The sequence below is a fragment of the Trichechus manatus genome, unplaced genomic scaffold (assembly GCF_000243295.1).
Source record: "Trichechus manatus latirostris isolate Lorelei unplaced genomic scaffold, TriManLat1.0 scaffold00020, whole genome shotgun sequence".
Taxonomy (NCBI): domain Eukaryota; kingdom Metazoa; phylum Chordata; class Mammalia; order Sirenia; family Trichechidae; genus Trichechus; species Trichechus manatus.
This window is the reverse complement of record NW_004443956.1, coordinates 13,221,954-13,230,649: the sequence shown is the minus strand read 5'-3', so window position 1 is coordinate 13,230,649 and position 8,696 is coordinate 13,221,954. Positions and strand designations below refer to the sequence as shown.

General features: G+C 37.8%; 1 pseudogene; it reads left to right on the top strand.

Moving 5' to 3' along the window:
• The first annotated feature begins 4,919 nt into the window (after positions 1 to 4,919).
• On the top strand, positions 4,920 to 5,669 carry LOC111819890 (short-wave-sensitive opsin 1 pseudogene; annotated as a pseudogene).
• The last annotated feature ends 3,027 nt before the right edge of the window (positions 5,670 to 8,696 follow it).

Here is an 8,696-nt window from a genome sequence, read left to right as displayed (position 1 = left end):
ACACAGGTTGCCCTATGACAATGGTTAACAATCCCACTACATGTCAACACTGTCCTTACTCAACCTTGGGTTCCCTATCACTAGCTTTTCTGTCCCCTTCTGCCTTTTAGTCCTTGTCCCTGGACTGCTATGCCTCATTAGTCACATTTTGTTTTATGGGGCTGTCCAATCCCTGGCTGAACATCGACCCTCGGAAGTGACTTCACCACTGAGCTAAAAGAGTGTCTGGGGGCCATACTTTTGGGGTTTCTCCCGTCTCTTTCAGGCCAGTAAATCTGGTCTTTTTGTGCGTGTGTTAGAATTTTGTTCTACATCCTTCTCCAGCTCTGTCCAGAACCCTCTGTTGTGATCCTGGTCAGAGCAGTCAGTAGTGGTAGCTGGGCACCATCTAGCTATACTGGACTCAGTCTGGTGGAGGCCTTGGTAGCTATGGTCCGTTAGTCCTTCAGACTAATCTTTTCCTTGTATCCTGTTCTCTTCATTCTCCCTTGCTCCCAAACGGGTGAGACCAATGGAGTGTCTTAGATGGCTGCTTACAGGCTTTTAAGACCCGAGATGCTACTCACCAAGGTAGAATGTAGAACATTGTCTTTATAAACTGTGTTATGCCAATTGAACTAGATGTTCCCTGAGACCATGGTCCCCACAACCCTCTGCCCAGCAATTCAGTCCCTCAGGGAGTTTGGAAGTGTCTGTGGAGCTTCCATGACCTTTCCTTGTACAAGTTGTGCTGGCTTCCCCAGTATTGTGTACTATCTCACCCTTCACCAAAGATACCATTTATCTATTGTCTAGTGTTTCCCTCCCACCCCCCACCCCTTGTAACCAACAAGATTGTTACTTTTTGTGTGTAAACTTTTTCATGAATTTTTACAATAGAGGTCTCATACAATATTTATCCTTTAGTGATTGACTTATTTCACGCAGCATAATGTCCTCCAGTTTCATCCATGTTATGAGATGCTTCACAGATTCATCATTGTTCTTTATCATTGCATAGTACTCCATTGTGTGTAAGTACCACAGTTTGTTTATCCATTCATTTGTTGATGAGCATCTGGGTTGTTTCCATCTTTTTTCTATTGTGGACAATGCTGCCATGAACACAGGTGTGCATATGTCTATCCGTGTGATGGCTACAAAGAGAAAATTTTTAGAGCGGCACAAGAAAAGTGAGGTATCACATACAAGGGGTCCCCAATATGATTAAATGCCGACTTCTCTTCAGAAACAATGCGAGAAAGAAGGAAATGGAATGACATATTTAAAGCACTGAAAGAACTGTCAGCCAAGAATAATATATCCAGCAAAATGATCATTCAAAAACAAGATTGAAATTAAGACATTCTCAGATAAACAAAAATTAAGAGACTTGTTACTACCAGACCAGCTCTACAAGAAATACTCAAGGAAGTCCTCCAGAAAGAAACGTGACCACACTTAACAGCCACCTGAAATGATACACACATGGGGAGGAGGGGAGTGGATTCCATTAAAGGGAAATAATAATATATAGATCAGACCTAAGGTACTCTGGGTTGATAAATACAAAGGGCATGTCCTTCATGCTTTACAAGGACAAAATTATAGGGGTGGCAATATTAATATCTGACAAAATACACTTTAAGTCAAAATTCATTATAAAAGACAAAGAAGGACACCATATAATGATAAAAGGGTAATTCACTAATAAGATAACAATTATAAATATCTAGGCACCTAACATCAGAGCCCCAACATTTATAAAGCAAACTCTAACAGAAGAAAGAAATAGACAAGTCTACAATAATAGTAGGAGACTTTAATACACCACTTTTGATGATGGATAGAACAACTAGAAAGAAAATCAATAAAGAAACGGAAGACTTGAACACTATTAACAGACTGGACCTAACAGACCTAAAATATTTTATGTACTTTGTATATAGAACGCTCCACCCAACAGCAACACAATATGCATTCTTCTCCAATGCACCTAGATCATTCTCCCAAATAGACCACATTTTAGGACACAAATCAAATCTCAATAAATTTAAAAAGATCAAAATCATACAAAGCGTCTTCTCTGACCATAATGGAATGAAACTAGAAATCAATAACAGGCAGAATAAGGGGGAAAAAACAAATACATGGAAACTAAATAACACACTACTAAAAAACTAATGGGTAATAGACGAAATCAAGAGTGAAATTAAAAAATACTTAGGATCAAACAAAAATAAAAACAATATACCAAAACCTTTGGGACACAGCAAAAGCAGTGCTCACAGGAAAATTCATAGCAATAAATGCCTACGTTAAAAAGGAAGAAAGATCTCAAATCAATAGCTTAACTCCACAACTTGAGAAAATAGAAAAGGATGAGCAAAAGAAGCCCAAAACTACCAGAAGAAAGGAAATAGTAAAGATCAGAGTAGAAATTAATAAAGAATAAAAAAACAATAGAAAGGATCAACAAGACCAGAAATTAGTTCTTTGAAAGGATCAATAAAATAGATAAACCACTGCCTAGAATAAAAAAGGAAAATAAGTGAGAAGATGCAAATAACCAAAATAAGAAATGAAACTGAGGACATTACTACAGATCCGACTGAGATAAAGAGAATCATAACAGAATACTATGAAAAATTGTACTCCAACAAATTTGAAAACTTAGATGAAATAGACAAATTCCTAGAAATACATAACCTACTTAAACTAACACAAATAGAGGTAGAAAATCTCAACAGACCCATAATAAGCGAAGAGATTGAATCAGTCATCAAAAACCTCCCAACAACAGCAACAAAAAAAGCTCTGTGTACACAGCTTGATGAAGATAAACGATGTAAATAAAAAGTACCCAAGGAGAAAGGACCTTCTGGTAACTGTTATGGCCTATGTAATATCGAAACAACAGCAAAAACAACCAAAAAATGTATGTGCAGGTATATAAGTATGTATGTAGGCATTTATGTGTATAGGTATGTATATGTGAGTATATATGCGTGTATATATACCAAAACCAAACCAAACCCACTGCCGTTGAGTCAATTCCAACTCATAGCGACCCTATAGGACAGAGCAGAATTACCCCTTAGGGTTTTCAAGGCTGCAAATCTTTATGGAAGCAGACTGCCACATCTTTCTCCCTTGGAGCGACTGGTAGGTTCAAACCACCAACATTTTGGTTAACAGCCAAGCACTTAACCACTGTGCAACCAGGGCTCCTTGTGAGTATATATAGGTGTGTGCATATATATATGTACATGCACATATTTAACTGTATGCCCACATATTCATATATATAATAATAAAGCACATGGGGGCACAATTACAGATACTTTTTAGACACAACCAAATACCTCAAGTGATTGATTTTCTGGGTTTGAAGGATTAGGATCATAGTCTCATGGAACATCTTGGTCAATTGGCATAATATAGTTCATAAAGTTTATGTTCTCTACATACTACTTTGATGAGTAGCATCTAGGATCTTAAAAGTTTGTGAGTGGCCATCTAAGATACAACTATTGGTCTCTACTAGTCCAGATCAAAAGAGAAAGGTGGAAATCAAAGACTGAAAAAAACTAGTCTACAGGACCAATATTCTTCATGAACCACAGCCTCATCTACCCTGAGACCAGAAGAATTAGATGGTGCCCAGCTTCTACTATCAACCATTCTATTCAGAACCACAATAGATGGACCCTGATGGAATAGGAGAAAAATGTGGAACAGAACCTCAAATTCCTGAAAAAACAAAAACCGGACTTACTGGACTGGTTGAGACTGGAGGACTCCCCAAGACTATTGCCCTGAGATACTCTTCAAACCTTGAGCCAAAACTAACCCCTGAGGTCACCTAGTAGCTAAATAACAGTTTGGCTCACAAAATAATGAATATCACCTGTAAGTACTGTGCTCCTTTTAAAAATCATCTATATGAGACCAAACAGTCAACAATTACTTTCAAACAAAGATGAGAATGTAAGGGGGCAAGGAAACTAGATTAATGGAAACAGAAAAGGCAGGACGAAAATAACCAGAATGTTCACACATTCTGAAGAATGTAACCAATGTCACTGAGCAATTTGTGTAGAAATTGTTGAATGGGAACCTAAACTGCTGTGTAAACCTTCATTGAAAACACAATAAAATATTATTTTAAAAAAAAATCCCTAGACCAGATGGCTTCACTGGGGAAATTTACTAAACATTCAGAGAAAAATTGACACCAATCGTACTCAAATTCTTCCAAAACGTGGAGGAGGAAGGACTACTCCCTCATTCTATGAAGTCAGCATTACCCTGATATCAAAGCCAAATAAAGACAACACAAAAAGAGAAAATTACAGACCAATATCCCCTATGAATATACAGGCAAAAATTCTCAACAAAATTCGTGAACAGAATTCAACAACATACTAATAAAATTATACACCATGACCAAATAAGATTTATTCCAGGAATGCAAGCATGGTTCAACATTAGAGAATCAATCAATGTAATACACCACATTAATAAATCAAAGGAAAAGAACCACATGATCATCTCAATAGATGCAGAAAAAGCATTTGATAAAATCCAACACCTTTTCCTGATAAAAATTTTCAGCAAAATAAGAATAGAAGGAAAATTCCTTAACGTGATTAAAGACATATATGAAAAACCAACTGCCAACATTACACTCAATGGAGAAAGTCTGAGAGTCTCCTCTGAGGATGGGAATGAGACGAGAATGCCTAGTGTCACCACTTCTATTTAATATTGTACTGGAAGTCCTAGCCAGAGCAATAAGGCAAGAAAAACAAATAAAGCATATCCAAATTGGAAAGGAAGAAGTAAAACTATTGCTATTTGCAGATGACGTGATCCTATACATAGAAAATCCCAAAGATTCCATAAGAAAGCTGCTGGGGAAAGATGCAGCTGAGAGGATGAGGCAGCTCGAGGAAGGGGCAGCAGGTACAGAAGTATCTCATTCATCTTTGCATCTCCAGCACCTGACAAAACACGTGAGAGAAAATGAGAGAGATCAAAGGTGTTTCACCTGCTCCCTAGAGGACAGGATTCCACTCCAGATCCTGTAGAGAAGGACACCATTCAATGCCATGGTGCTGGTGGCCAAACTGAGCTACGAAAAGTTGCGGCAGCCACTCAACTACATTCTGGTCAATGTATGCCTGAGGGGCTTCCTCTTCTGCATCTTCTCTGTCTTCACTGTTTTCATTGCCAGCTGTCAGGGATACTTCATCTTTGGGCACTATGTTTGTGCTTCAGCGGCCTTCCTGGGCTCCATAACAGGTTCATCCCTGAAGGCCTGCAGTGTTCCTGTGGCCCTGACTGGTACACCATGAGCACCAAATATCGCAGAGAGTACTCTACCTGGTTTTTCTTCATCTTCTCCTTCATTGTGCCCCTTTCCCTCCTATGCCTTTCCTACTCCCAGCTGCTTGGGGCCTTCAGAGCTATTGCAGCTCAACAGCAGGACTCAGCCATGACCCAGAAGGCCGAGCAAGAGTGCTTGTGTCTACAATCCCATCATCTACTGCTTCATGAATAAGCAGTTTCGAGCCTGCATCATGGAGATGGTGTGCGGGAAATCCATGGCAGACAAGTCTGACATGTCCAGCTCCTAGAAAACAGAAGTGTCTACTCTCTCTTCTAGCCAGCTTGGCCCCTGCTAAGGAACCCATACTGGTCTATTTGCAGCAACTACAAATTTACATTTAAAACTACTGCTTCTAGCTTGGACTACTTCAGACCACTCCAAAGGCCATCCAAACAACCATCAGTTTCTATTCCAAAGTGTCACCATTCACAGCACTTGGAGAACTGATCCACAATTATAAATACAATACAATTATAAAGAAGTAACGCTGATTTTATTTCAGTGTAAAGATAACACTTATGGATAAAACGTTTTTAGTAACACTTTTTTACTTCTGGGAATCTGTTCTGAGATGATGGTATTCTGAATTAGAACAAACTTAACAAAACACCTTAGAAATAGGTGAAAGAAAAAACAAACAACAACGTTTTAAAAAAAACCCTTTAGTAGGCCCCAAATATGAGTTTGAAAGAACTTCTTTATGTTCTCTCTGCCAATAATTGCTAGTCTGGGCAGGGACCGTCATGGCCATAAGCCCCTGAGCCAGCAAGAATTATTCCAGGAGCCTTTGCCCCCCCCCCCCCAATTTTGGCTAAACCTGTGTATCTGTCTTAAGCTGTGTATTTCCTAGAGTTAATAGTTTAACTGTCTACATGTACTCAAAATGAATTTGCATATTTTAATATTTTTTATTAAACTGTTTATGCCAATGTACTTTAAAAAAGAAAGAAAGAAAGCTGCTAGAACAAATAGAAGAATTTAGCTATGTTGTAGGGTACAAAATCAACTCACAAAAATCAGTTGGGTTTGTTTACATCAACAAGGAGAAATCTGCAAAGGAAATCAAGAAAACAATACCATTTACCATAACACCTAAAAAATAAAATGTCAAGGAATAAACCTAACCAGACAAAACAAAAACTATAAAATACTGCTACAAGAGACTAAAAGAGATCTATGTAAATGGAAGGACATTCCATGCTCATGGACTGGAAGACTTAATATTGTGAAAATATCAATACTACGCAAAGCAATGGATAGATACGATGCAATACTGGTAAAAATTCCAACACCATTCTTAACTGAAATGGAACAACTAATCACCAACTTGATATGGAAAGGAAAGAGGTCTCAAATAACCAAAGCAATCTTGAAGAAGAGCAAGGTAAGAGGGCTCACGCTTCCTGATTACAAAACATATTATACGGCGGCAGTAATCAAAACAGCCTGGTACTGGTTCAACAACAGACAAATAGACCAATGGAATAGAATTGAGAGCCCAGAAATAAATCCATCCTTCTATGGACAACTGATTTTTGATGAGGGGTCTAAGTCCATTCAATGGGGAAGAAACAGTCTCATCAACAAATGATGCTGACAAAATTGAATTTCCACATGCAAAAAAATGAAACAGAACCCATACCTCACACCATATACAAAAACTAATTGAAACAGAACCCATACCTCACACCATATACAAAAACTAATTCAAAAGGATCAAGAACCTAAATGTCAAAACTAAAACTATAAGTTTTTGGAAGAAAACACAGGGACAAAACTATGGGACCTAGGTTTTTTTGTTTTAATGATAGATTATCAAACACAACTACAAATGCACAAGCAGTAGAAGACAAATTAGATAAATACTTATGCCCATCAAAAGACTTTATCAAACAAGTAAAAATACAACCTATAGACTGGGAAAAATCTTCAGGAACAATATATCTGATAAGGGTCTAATATCCAAAAAGTATATAAAACATCTACAACTTAGCAACAAAAAGACAAATAACTTAAAAAATGAGCAAAGGACATGAACAGACACTTCACCAAACAGGATATTCAAATGGCTAACAAGCATATGAAAAGATGCTCATTGTCATTAACAGTTAGAGAGATGCAAATCAAAACTACAATGAGATATCACCTCACCCCTGTTAAAATGGCACTGATCAAAAAAACAGGAAACAACAATTGTTGGCAAGGATGTGGGGAGATTGGAGCCCTTATCCACTGCTGGTGGGAATGTGAAATGGTACAACTGCTGTGGAAAACAGTATGATGATTCCTTGAAAAACTAAAAATAGAACTACTGTATATGACTCAGCAATTCCACTCCTAGGTATATATCCTAGGGATCTAATAGAAGTGACATGCAAAGGCATATGCACACCTATGTTCATTGCAGCACTATTCACAATAGCAAAAAGGTGAAAACAACTTAAGTTCCCATCAACGGATGAATGGACAAAATATTGTATATACATACAATGGAATACTACTCAGCCATAAAGAAAAATGAGTTCCTGAGACATCTTGCAATGTGGATGAACCTGGAGAACATTATGCTGAGCGAAATAAGTTGATCGCAAAAGGACAAATATTGTATGATATAACTTTTATGAAATGACAAGAATAGGTGCATATACAGAGACCAATGTTCATTGGTGGTTACAGGGGTGGGGGGATCATTCTCTAGGTAGTAGTCACTTATTGTTTATGGTGATGGAAAAGGTGACACCAAATGTGGGTGAAGTCTGCACAGCTTGACTAATGTAATTGATGCCACTAAGTTGTACACAAGGAAAAGGATGAATTGGCAAATGCTCTGTTCTATATAATTTTGCAACAACAACAACCAAAAAATACATAATAAAACAAATAGGGGCTAGAGATGCTAATACTTCCTAGACATAACCAACCACCTCACAGGATTAGTTTTCTTGGTTTGAAGACTTAAGGTCATGGTCTTATGTGACAATTCAGTCACTTGGCATAATACAGTTCTTAAAGTTTATGTTCCACTTCCTAGTCTGGTGAGTAATGTCTGGAGTCTTAAAAGCTTGCAAGTGGCCATCTAAGATACAACGATTGATCTCATTCATCTGGTGGAAGACTTATTAACAACCTGCAATATGCAGATGACACAACCTTGCTTGCTGAAAGCAAAGAAGACTTGAAGAACTTACTGATGAAGATCAAAGGCTATAGCCTTCACTATGGATTACACGTCAACATAAAGAAAACAAAAATCCTCACAACTGGACCAATAAGCAACATCATGATAAACAGAGAAAAGATTGAAGTTGTCAAGGATTTCATT